Source organism: Calliphora vicina, chromosome 4 (genome assembly GCF_958450345.1).
Source record: "Calliphora vicina chromosome 4, idCalVici1.1, whole genome shotgun sequence".
Taxonomy (NCBI): domain Eukaryota; kingdom Metazoa; phylum Arthropoda; class Insecta; order Diptera; family Calliphoridae; genus Calliphora; species Calliphora vicina.
The window spans coordinates 110,995,964-111,009,208 of record NC_088783.1 but is presented as its reverse complement, the minus strand read 5'-3'; positions in this window follow the sequence as shown (position 1 = coordinate 111,009,208).

Here is a 13,245-nt window from a genome sequence, read left to right as displayed (position 1 = left end):
AATTTATGATATTAGAATTTTTTTTTTAAAATTTGCGATATTTGAAAATTTGTTCAGAAAATTTACTATATTGCTGAATTTATTTAAATTTAATTTTGCGATATTGATAAATTTGTTAAAGAAAATTTACAATATTGATAAATTCGTTTAAAAAAAATTTACGATATTGATGAATACGTTACAAAAATTACGATATTTATTAGAGAAAATTTACGATATTATTAAATTTGTTGAAGAAAATTTACGATATCGATGAAAATATGTGATTTTGGATAAAATAGTTAAAGAAATTCTACGTAATTAGGATGTTTTACTTAACAAAATTTACGATATTGCTGAATTTCTTAAATAAACTTTATGATATTGACACATTTTTTAAGAAATTTTACAATATTTATGAATTTTTTTAAGAAATCTTACGATATTTGTAAAATTTATTACAGAAAAATTTTCGATATTAGAAAATTTTTTAAGAAAAATTTACGATATTGGAAATTTTTTCCAAAAATTTACGATATTTGAAAATTTTTTCAGAAAATTTACGATATTGCTGAATTTATTTTAATTAAATTTTACGATATTGATAAATTCGTTTAAAAAAAAAAATTACGATATTGATGAATATATTAAAAAATTACGATATTTATTAGCTAAAATATACGATATTATTAAATTTGTTGAAGAAAATTTACGATATTGCTGAATTTATTTAAATTATGATTAAAAATGCTGGCTTTTTATGAAATTTTTAAGATATTTATGAATTTGTTAAGAAATCTTACAATATTAGAAAGTTTTTTAAAAAAAAATTACGATATTTGAACATTTTTTCCAAAAATTTACGATATTGCTGAATTTATTTTAATTAAATTTTACGATATTGATAAATTTGTTAAAGAAATTTTACAATATTGATAAATTGGTTTAAAAAAATTTACGATATTAATGAATACGTTACAAAAATTACGATGAAAATATATGATTTTGGATAAATTAGTTAAAGAAATTTTTATTAATGAATATTTTAGAATCTATGTAATTAGGAAAGTTTTCTTAACAAAATTTACGATATTGCTGAATTTCTTAAAGAAGGTTTACGATATTGATACATTTTTTGAAGAAAGATTTCGATATTTATGAATTTAAGAAATATTTGTTAAGAAATCTTACGATATTTGTAAAATTTTTTACAGAAAAATTTACGATATTAGAAAATTTTTAAAAAAAAAATTTACGATATTTGAAAAATTTTTCCAAAAATTTACGATATTGCTGAATTTATTTTAATTAAATTTTAGATATTGATAAATTTGTTAAAGAAATTTTACAATATTGATAAATTTGTTTAAAAAAATTTACGATATTGATGAATACGTCACAAAAATTACGATATTTATTAGAGAAAATTTACGATATTATTAAATTTGTTGAAGAAAATTTAGGATATCGATGAAAATATATGATTTTGGATAAATTAGTTAAAGAAATTTCACGATATTGATGAATATTTTAAAGATCAACGTAATTAGGATGTTTTCCTTAACTTTTTTATTGATACATTTAAAAAAAAAAATTAAGAAATATTTGTTAAGAAATCTTACGATATTACAAAATTTGTGCAAAAAATTTACGATATTAGAAAATTGATTAAGAAAATTTACGATATTGCTAAATTTATTTAAATTGAATTTTACGATATTGTTAGAGATTTACGATATTGATACATTTGTTCAAGAAAATTTACGATATTGGAAAATTTATTCAAAAAACTTACGATATTGGAAAATTTTTTCAGGAAATTTACGATATTGCTGAATTTATTTTAATTAAATTTTACGATATTGATAAATTCGTTTAAACAAATTTACGATATTGATGAATATGTTAAAAAAAATTACGATATTTATTAGAGAAATGTAGGATAGCAATAAATTTGTGGAAGAAAATTTACGATATTGCTGAATTTATTTTAATTATTGGGTATATGACTTAAAAATGCTGAATTTTTTTTTCAAATTTTAGCTTTTATTTTGATACATTTATTTGTACAATAAAAATGTATCCAAAACTTTTCCCATCTTAATGGCAACATATGGATACCAAGCCAAAAGAACAGCTCATCTTTTGAAGCCAACAACAAACCAAGCCAATTTCGGCTACTCTGTTCCAAAGAGAAGCGTATTCCAGAGAGAACATTCAGCATCGATCGTAACAAATAGCTCGCTTCAAACGAATATAATGGTTTCGGTAAAGGTTCCATGTGATGATCTGGCCAGATTACAGCTTTGTCTTCCTTGTCAAAATCACAACTTCTGAAGCGATTCAGAAAACATCTCTCGCAGGTTGAAACCGATGAAACACATTTTGTTTTGCTTAAAATTTCTGATAAAAAAATCAATAATATGAACTTGAAAACTTAACAATTGTTTATTAAATCCTTCTCCACCTGTCGCTATTGTGGGATAATCATGTTATTGTTAGCACTTGTGTTGAAATGTCAGCGGGCTGTCTGCTTTGTGGCAGTAAAAATGTTTATTTTCCATCTGGTTAATTAACAACTACCAGCAGAGATCAAAACTGCAATTTTTTTTTATTTTATTTTTGAGTCTTTTGTAGCTGTCGATGCTCATGAACTTAATCGTACATACACAAATGAATAAAATTGAAAAGATGTTAAAGACATATTTATAAATCATATAATTGTAATGAAGTTGAAGTTGCAGTTCAGTTGCCAACCTGCAACTGCAATGATATTTAATGAATAAGCAAATACTTACTTGTTGCAAGTACTTGCAGCAGTACTTGTCTCTCTCTGCTACAGACAATTGCTTAGGAGCTATACAAAATAACATGTTACAACTACAAAAAAAATAAAATAAAAGAAATGAAATGACTCTGAACTCTGGTTTTTATATGAAGTGCAGCATATCTGGGTGTTTTTTTGTAGGTTTTCTTTGTGTTGAAAGAAAAATATACATATCGCGTGCCAAAGTCATAAAAGCTCAGTCAAAATTAAAGAATGAAAAGAGAAAAAAAGAAGACCCTATTTCCGATACAAATATCCACAAGTCGTTATATTAAAATGAAATAAAAATGTAAATACTATATGCTCCAACAATAACAATACCAACAGACATTAATACTACAGAAATAGCCACAGTACGGGTCAGGAGTTTAAGGGCACTATTCCAAATCTCAAGTATTTTTAATTGCAAATCCTTGAAAGTATAGGAAATAAAATCAGGAGTTAAGGGTCAAGTTTTTTTTGGAAATTTTTAGAAATATTGGTGAAATTATTTGTGCTGCTCTTAATCATATGTTCATCACTATTCTCTAGTATACAACTGCGAAAAGCCAGCCAAGCTAGGGGACCTAAAGATGTAGTTTTGTATTGAGATGCAGCAGCAGCATAATTCAAAATGCATTTCATTGTTTAGAGCCCAAACAAAACAAAACAAAAAAACTTTTTTACAATATTGTTTTGTTTAAGGTTCCTCAGAATGATGATGACGAGGATGAACCAAAAAACTAAATAAATAAATGAATGAATGCACCCTTGTGTACAAAAGGAAATACTTGTCCCTACAAAAACAACTACAACAACACTCCAGCACATTGACAACAAACTCCGACAATCTGCCAGCACAAGCACAAGCTCTACTTCAACAACTTCAACATCATCATCAGCTTCTCACGTGTCTGCCTCAGAAGGTGTTTTGCAAGACAACAATTGTAGTACCACCACTGATGCCCTGTAATAAATGCAATTTTTTTCTTCTTTTTTTTTCTTTTCTGTGATGAAATTTTAGATGCACCTACAGTTTGGTTTGGAACAATTGCGGCTTGAGATTAACAAGTTTAATTTTTTGTTGTTGTTCCCCAACAAAAGCAATTAATTCATGGGTGAAAAAATCATGCCTTGTTGTTGTACAAGTCTTTTGTCCCGGTTTTTTTTTTTCATTCACCGGTGGTTTTTTTTCTGACCAGAATTACATTTCAATTTGCATGTTTAAAGCAATTAAATGCAATGAAAAGATACTGAAAGAGAGAGAGAGGGGCGATTAGGATTAATGTTGATATATAAATTATGATATTATTTTTATATAAAAAAATAATGCATGAATGTGTTGGCAATTGTGTAAAAAAAAGAGCTGCACAGGAAGTAAAAGAAAATAAAGTGGGTGGAGGTTTTGGAAAATAAAGGCCAAGATTAATAATGAAATAGAAATAATTATCAAAACAAGGAAAGTCATGGTTTATTGTGCTTTATTAAAAAAAAAAAATTTCAAAAAAAATTAATCGTTAAAAATTTATTCGAATAAAATTTTAATCGATTAAATTTTTAAACTATGAATGAATTTAAATGTATACAATTTATATATTTATTTTAAATTTTTTTAAAAAGCAATACAAATTTTTGAAAAAATAAATTAATCGATTAAAAATTTATTCGAATAAAATTTTAATCGCTTAAATTTTTAAACCAATGTAACATTAAATGCATACCAATTATATAATTATTTTAAAATTTGCATATAAATTGCAATTTTTCAACCTTGAACTAAAAAATTTATTCGATTATTCGAATAAAAGTTTTTTAAAAAATTCCACTTCTAGTTTCTTTTATAGTTTTTAAAAGGCAATATAAATTTTTGAAAAAAAAAAAAATATTCGAATAAAATTTTAATCGATTCAAATTTGTATTCGATTAATTGTAAAACATTTCTCAAAATTTTGTGAAAAAATTTTATTGGAATAAATTCTTAATCGATTAAAATTTTTCCAATTTTGAAAAAAAAAATTAATCGATTAAAAATTTATTCGAATAAAATTTTAATCGATTAAATTTTTAAACCAATATAACATTAAAAGCATACCAATTATATATTTATTTTAAATATTGCGTAAAAATTCAAATTTTTCAACCTTGAACTAAAAAATTTATTCGATTATTCGAATAAAAGTTTTATAAAAATTTCCACTTCTATTTATGTAGTTTATTTTATAGTTTTTAAAAGGCAATATAAATTTAAAAAAAAAAAAATCGAATAAAATTTTAATCGATTCAAATTTTTATTCGATTAACTGTTAAACATTTCTCAAAATTTGTGAAAAATTTTATTGGAATAAATTTCTAATCGATTAAAATTTTTCCAATTTTGATAAAAAAAATTAATCGATTAAAAATTTATTCGAATAAAATTTTAATCGATTAAATTTTTAAACCAATATAACATTAAATACATACCAATTATATAATTATTTTAAAATTTGCATATAAACTGCAATTTTTCAACTTTGAACTAAAAAATTTATTTGATTATTCGAATAAAAGTTTTATAAAAATTTCCACTTCTATTTATGTATGTAGTTCCTTTACAGTTTTTTAAAAGGCAATATAAATTTTGAAAAAAAAAACATTTATTCGAATAAAATTTTAATCGATTCAAATTTTTATTCGATTAATTGTAAAACACTTCTCAAAATTTGTGAATAAATTTTTAATCGATTAAAATTTTTCCAATTTTGAAAAAATAAATTAATCGATTAAAACTTTTCCAATTTTGATAAAAAAAATTAATCGATTAAAAATTTATTCGAATCAAATTTTAATCGATTAAATTTTTAAACCAATATAACATTAAATGCATACCAATTATATATTTATTTTAAATATTGCGTAAAAATTAAAATTTTTTAACTTTGCACTAAAAAATTTATTCGATTATTCGAATAAAAGTTTTATAAAAATTTCCACTTCTATTTATGTAGTTTCTTTTATTGTTTTTAAAAAGCAATACAAATTTTTTGAAAAAAATAAAAATTTATTCGAATAAAATTTTAATCGATTCAAATTTTTATTCGATTAATTGTAAAACATTTCTCAAAATTTGTGAAAAAATTTTATTGGAATAAATTTTTAACCGATTAAAATTTTTCCAATTTTGAAAAAAAAAATTAATCGATTAAAAATTTATTCGAATAAAATTTTAATCGATTAAATTTTTAAACCAATATAACATTAAAAGCATACCAATTATACAATTGTTTTAAAATTTGCATATAAATTGCAATTTTTCCGCTTTGAACTAAAAAATTTATTCGATTATTCGAATAAAAGTTTTATAAAAATTTCCACTTCTATTTATGTATGTAGTTTCTTTTATAGTTTTTAAAAGGCAATATAAATTTTTGAAAAAAAAAATTTATTCGAATAAAATTTTATTCGATTAATTGTAAAAGATTTCTCAAAATTTTGTGAAAAAATTTTATTGGAATAAATTTCTAATCGATTCAAATTTTTCCAATTTTGAAAAAAAAATTAATCGATTAAAAATTTATTCGAATAAAATTTTAATCGATTAAATTTTTAAACCAATATAACATTAAATGCATACCAATTATATATTTATTTTAACTATTGCGTAGAAATTAAAATTTTTTAACTTTGAACTAAAAAATTTATTTGATTGTTCGAATAAAAGTTTTATAAAAATGTCCACTTCTATTTATGTAGTTTCTTTTATAGTTTTTAAAAGGCAATATAAATTTTGAAAAAAAAAAAATTTCGAATAAAATTTTAATCGATTCAAATTTTTATTCGATTAATTATAAAACATTTCTCAAAATTTTGTGAAAAAATTTTATTGGAATAAATTTTTAATCGATTAAAACTTTTCCAATTTTGAAAAAAAAATTAATCGATTAAAAATTTATTCGAATAAAATTTTAATCGATTAAATTTTTAAACCAATATAACATTAAAAGCATACCAATTATATAATTATTTTAAAATTTGCATATAAATTGCAATTTTTCAATTTTGAACTAAAAAATTTATTCAATTATTCGAATAAAAGTTTTATAAAAATTTCCACTTCTATTTATTATGTAGTTTCTTTTATAGTTTTTAAAAGGTAATATAAATTTTTTAAAAAAAATTTGTTCGAATAAAATTTTAATCGATTCAAATTTTTATTCGATTAATTGTAAAACATTTCTCAAAATTTTGTGAAAATATTTTATTGGAATAAATTTTTAATCGATTCAAATTTCTCCAATTTTGATAAAAAAAATTAATCGATTAAAACTTTATTCGAATAAAATTTCAATCGATTAAATTTTTAAACCAGTATAACATTAAATAGTGTACACCAATTATATAATTATTTTAAAATTTGCATATAAATTGCAATTTTTCAACATTGAACTAAAGAATTTATTCGATTATTCGAATAAAAGTTTTATAAAAATTTCCACTTCTATTTATGTATGTAGTTTCTTTTATGGTTTTTAAAAGGCAATATAAATTTTTTAACAAAAAAATTATTCGAATAAAATTTTAATCGATTCAAATTTTTATTCGATTAATTGTAAAACATTTCTCAAAATATGTGAAAAAATTTTATTGGAATAAATTTCTAATCGATTAGAATTTTTCCAATTTTGATAAAAAAATTAATCGATTATAAATTTATTCGAATAAAACTTTAATCGATTAAATTTTTAAACCAATATAACATTAAATGCATACCAATTATATAATTATTTTAAAATTTGCATATACATAAATCGCAATTTTTCAACTTTGAACTAAAAAATTTATTCGATTATTCGAATAAAAATTTCTAATTCTATTTATGTATGTAGTTTCTTTTATAGTTTTTAAAAGGCAATATAAATTTTTGAAAAAAAAAATTATTCGAATAAAATTTTAATCGAATACAATTTTTATTCGATTAATTGTAAAACATTTCTCATTTTGTGTAAAAATTTTATTGGAATAAATTTTTAATCGATTAAATTTTTTCCAATTTAGATAAAAAAATTAATCGATTAAAAATCTATTCGAATATTATTTCTATCGATTTAAATTTTATTCGAATATATTTTTATTCCATTAATTGTAAAACATTTCTTGTATTTTAAATTTTCAAAGCATTTCACAAAATTTGTTGAAAAAAAAAATTAATCGATTAAAAATTTATTCGAATAAAATTTTAATCGATTAAAATTTTTAAATTGAAAATTTTCCAATTTAGAACTAAAAATTTAATCGAATAAAACTGTGTTCGAATAATATTTTAATCGATTAAAAATTTATTCGAATAAAATTTTATTTAAGTCATTTAGTTTAAATTGTAATTTTTTGGTGGAGAAAAAATTTATCGATTAAAAATTTATTTAAATAAAAATTTAATTGATTAAAATTTTTAAATTGAAATTTTAAAGTACACAATACAATTAATCGAATTAAAATGTGTTCGAATAATATTTGAATGGATACAAATTTTATTCGAATACGTTTTAATTGTAAAACATTAATTTTTGTTTTTTTAAATTTTCAAAGCATTTTACAGAATTTGGTGGAAAAAAATTAATCGATTAGAAATTTATTCGAATAAAAATTTTAAATTGTATAACTTTAAATGTATATTTTTTAGTTATTAAAATTTAATCGATTAAATAATTTATTCGAATTAAATTTTAATCGATTCAAATCGAATAAAAATTTATTCGAATCGATTAAAATTTTTATTCGATTAATTGTAAAACATTTCTCAAAATTTGTGAAAAAAAATTTATTCGAATAAATTTTTAATCGATTAAAATTTTTAAATTGAAATTTTTACAATGTTTATAAAACAATTAATCGATTAAAAATGTATTCGAATAATATTTTAAACGATTCATATTTTATTCGAATACGTTTTTCCTCGATTAATTGTAAAACATTTCTTGTTGTTTAGTTAATTTTTTTGGTGGAAAAAAATTAATCGATTAAAAATTTATTATGTATTTATATAAAATTTTATATTTATTTAAATTGAAATTTTTAAGTATTAAAATTAATCGAATAAAAATGTGTTCGAATAATATTTGAATCGAATAAAAATTTATTCGAATAATTTTTTTTATAAAATTTAATCAAATAAAAATTTATTAGAAAACTATTTTATTCGAATAATTTTTTGTTGTTGCTTCTCTTAAAAATGTTCCTTGTTAATAGAATTTAACCGAATAAAACCTTTATTTTCAGTCTCATTGTGGATTTTGTATAGAAATAAGAAAATTTTCGAATAAAATTCATACGAAATTTGAAATTTTTGGTAAAAATGTACTTCAATAAAAATTTATTCGATTTAAAAATTGTACGAATACAAATTTGTTATTTAAATAATAAATTATTCATTAATTTCCAAATTTGTAAACGAATAAAAATTTACTCGAATAAGAATCAGAATTTATTCGAATAATTTTTTTGTAATTTTTTTTTGAATTCAAATTAAAATTTATTCAAACAATTTTTTAATTTAATTTTTCTATTGTAAATAAAATTTATTCGATTATTTTTTCAAAAAATATTTTAATCGAATAAAAATTTATTCGAATAATTTTTTTTTTTAATTTAATCAAAAAAAAATTATTAGAAAATAATTTTATTCGAATAATTTTTTTATATTTTTTTTCGACACATTTTCACATTTTTTGTTAATTTCTTGGAATAAATTTATCATTTTTTTCGAATTCAAATTTATTCAAACAACTTTTTAATTTAACTTTTCTATTGTAAATAAAATTTATTCGATTAATTTTTTCAAGAAATATTTTAATAATTGAATAAAAATTTATTAGAAAATAATTTTATTCGAATAATTTTTTATTATTTCCACATTTTTTGTTAATTTCTTGGAATAAATTTACCATTTTTTCTAATCTTTATGCAAGATTTTTATAAATATTAATATTTCAACTTCTTTACTTCTCGTTAGCATTGAATGGCATGTGAGTGAATACGAAAATCAGCTTTTCAAGATAATGAAAATAATTGCCATTTTAATTTTATATAATTTTAATGGGGTGTCACCTTTTTAAAAATACATTTTCAAACGCAACAATAAAGAAATTAAAACAAAACTTTCTTTCTCACTATTAAACAAAAAAAGGCAAACACACAACTGTATTGGATGGGGGGGAATGTGAAAAGCATTCTGGGAATAACTGCAATAGAGGCAGGTATTCAGTCATTCATTCATTCACTAAGACAATCAGTCAGTAGCAATAATAACAATAATAATCATTATAATCATAATAAGAGCAGTAAGTAAGTATTACTACGTTCTAACTAAAGGAATCATTAATTTTAACCCCATTATTTACCCTACATACTCTAACACCAGCCACAGACAGACAGACAGCCGGACATACATACATCCATTCAGTGTTTGTGTGTGGCAATACCACTAACACATTTTTATGTGAGTGTCATAATTTCATGAGGAAATGCAATAATTTCCGCTTTTACCGCACAGTGTTTTTCTTAGCAAATTGAATGACATGCAATGCTTTTGTGTTTTTTTTTTATTAGAGTAAGTTGAGTATTTGCCATTACATTGCGATGCATTAAAGTTTTTTTTTTTTTTTTGGCCAAAAACCCATTATTATTGTGTCGAAATATTGTCGAGGTATGAAGTAACTAAACAGCTAAAATGTAATACAAAATTCATAAAGTGTTTTAAAGTTTTTGTTTTTTGTCTGTTTGCACTTTTCAAATTTAAACCACACACATGTTGGTTTAATGAGACTGCATTTGTGTGTTACTTATTACAAAGATCTCCCTGCAAATAAAGTGTTTTATTTTGTAAATTTCTTTTCGGCTAAACAATTTATTTCAAACATTTGATCAACGATATAGAGCAAGTAGTGGTGATTACACCAATGGAAAACAAATAAAAACGCTTAAATATATTAGGTTCCAAATTATCCTCATTCAAGTTAGCTTCAATCGAAAGTCTTTATATTGTCCCAAAATAGCTTCAGTAATAGGTCTTTATATTGTCCCAAAATAGCTTCAATCTTAGGTCTTTATATTGTCCCAAAATAGCTTCAGTTTTAGGTCTTTATATTGTCCCAAAATAGCTTCAATCGTAGGACTTTATAATGTCCCAAAATAGCTTCAATATTAGGTCTTTATATTGTCCCAAAATAGCTTTAATCTTAGGTCTTTATATTGTTCCAAAATAGCTTCAATCTTATGTCTTTATATTGTCCCAAAATAGCTTCAATCTTAGGTCTTTATATTGTCCCAAAATAGCTTCAATCTTAGGTCTTTATATTGTCCCAAAATAGCTTCAATCTTAGGTCTTTATATTGTCCCAAAATAGCTTCAATCATAAGCCTTAATATTGTCCCAAAATAGCTTCAATCTTAGGTCTTTATATTGTCCCAAAATAGCTTCAATCGTAGGTCTTTATATTGTCCCAAAATAGCTTCAATCTTAGGTCTTTATATTGTCCCAAAATAGCTTCAATCTTAGGTCTTTATATTGTCCCAAAATAGCTTCAATCTTAGGTCTTTATATTGTCCCAAAATAGCTTCAATCTTAGGTCTTTATATTGTCCCAAAATAGCTTCAATCTTAGGTCTTTATATTGTCCCAAAATAACTTCAATCATAGGTCTTTATATTGTCCCAAAATAGCTTCAATCTTAGGTCTTTATGTTGGCCCAAAATAGCTTCAATCTTAGGTCTTTATTTTGTCCCGAAATATCTTCAATTATAGGTCTTTATATTGTCCCAAAATAGCTTCAATCTTAGGTCTTTATATTGTCCCAAAATAGCTTAAATCTTAGGTCTTTTTATTGTCCCAAAATAGCTTCAATCTTAGGTCTTTATGTTGTCCCAAAATAGCTTCAATCTTAGGTCTTTTTATTGTCCCAAAATAGCTTCAATCGTAGGACTTTATCTTGTCCCAAAATAGCTTCATTCTTAGGTCTTTATGTTGTCCCAAAAGAGCTTCAATCATAGGTCTTTATATTGTCCCAAAATAGCCTCAATCTTATTTCTTTATAATGTCCCAAAATAGCTTTAGTTATTCGTCTTTATATTGTCCCAAAATAGCTTCCATCTTAGGTCTTTTTATTGTCCCAAAATAGCTTCAATCGTAGGTCTTTATATTGCCCCAAAATAGCTTCCATCATAGGTCATTTTATTGTCCCTAAATATTTCAATCGTAGGTCTTTATATTGGTCTTTATGTTGTCCCAAAATTACTTCAGTCATAGGTTTCTAAATTGTTTCAAATCATCTTTATTCATTTTCTGAAATTAATTTAATTTGTCTTAATCGCCAAATTGTCCACACTTATTTTAAGTGGCTGATGGTCGGTCGGTCACCTCTCTTAAGTGGCTGCTTTTTTTTACCACATTTTTTTTTTTGCGCTGGTCTTTTCAAACTTGCGTTTGTTTAACTTGCTCGATTACATTAAAAAGATAAAACATGATTTTTATCATCTCTGGCCAATTCATTCCAATAATAAGAAAGCGAGTAGAAAGATGCATTTTTATTTTAAATTTTGTCTGGTTTGATATCAATATTTCACTTATAAAAATTCATGAAAATTATATTTCGAAATTATTTAAATTTTTTGATTTTGTTACTCGATAACAATTACGCTTTTTATTACTGCTAAGATCAGCCAGTCAGCCAGTCAGCCAGCTCTGCTGTAAAGTGTAGAACCAAAAAGGGTTGCTTCTAAAGTGCAAAAAAAAAAAGATTCATTAAAAAACCAGGTGCTAAAAGAAAGTTCTGTCCAAAAGAAGAAAAAGAAAAGAATAAATATTATAATTATTATTTTAAAATTAAATGCTACTTAACATAATACATTTTAAATATTAAACATTATAATTTATACGCCACATTTCTTTTAATAATACTAACCAACAATATTTAATTAGAATAAACATTAACTTAAATGTTATTGGCCAGAAAAGCCATTTAAATTAACTGCTCTAATGGCCAAAATGTGGTAAATTGTTGATAATAAGTGTCAGGAAACAAAGTTGAAATTTAGCCGCAAGGTGTTTAGTATTTGGGAAATAAGAATAAAGGAAATTATGTGGAGCTATACATAAAAAACAACTTTAGAAAGATCTTCAAATGGAAATAAATTGAGATCACAATGATAAAAAGCTATTTTGGGACAATATAAACCCCTATGAATGAAGCTATTACGGGTCAAAATAAAGACATAAGATTGAAGCTATTTTGGGACAATGTAAAGACCTAAGATTGAAGCTATTTTGGGACAATATAAAGACCTAAGATTGAAGCTATTATGGGACAATATAAAGACCTAAGATTGAAGCTATTTTGGGACAGTATAAAGACCTATGATTGAAGCTATTTTGGGACAATATAAAGACCTAAGATTGAAGCTATTTTGGGACAATATAAGGAACTACGAT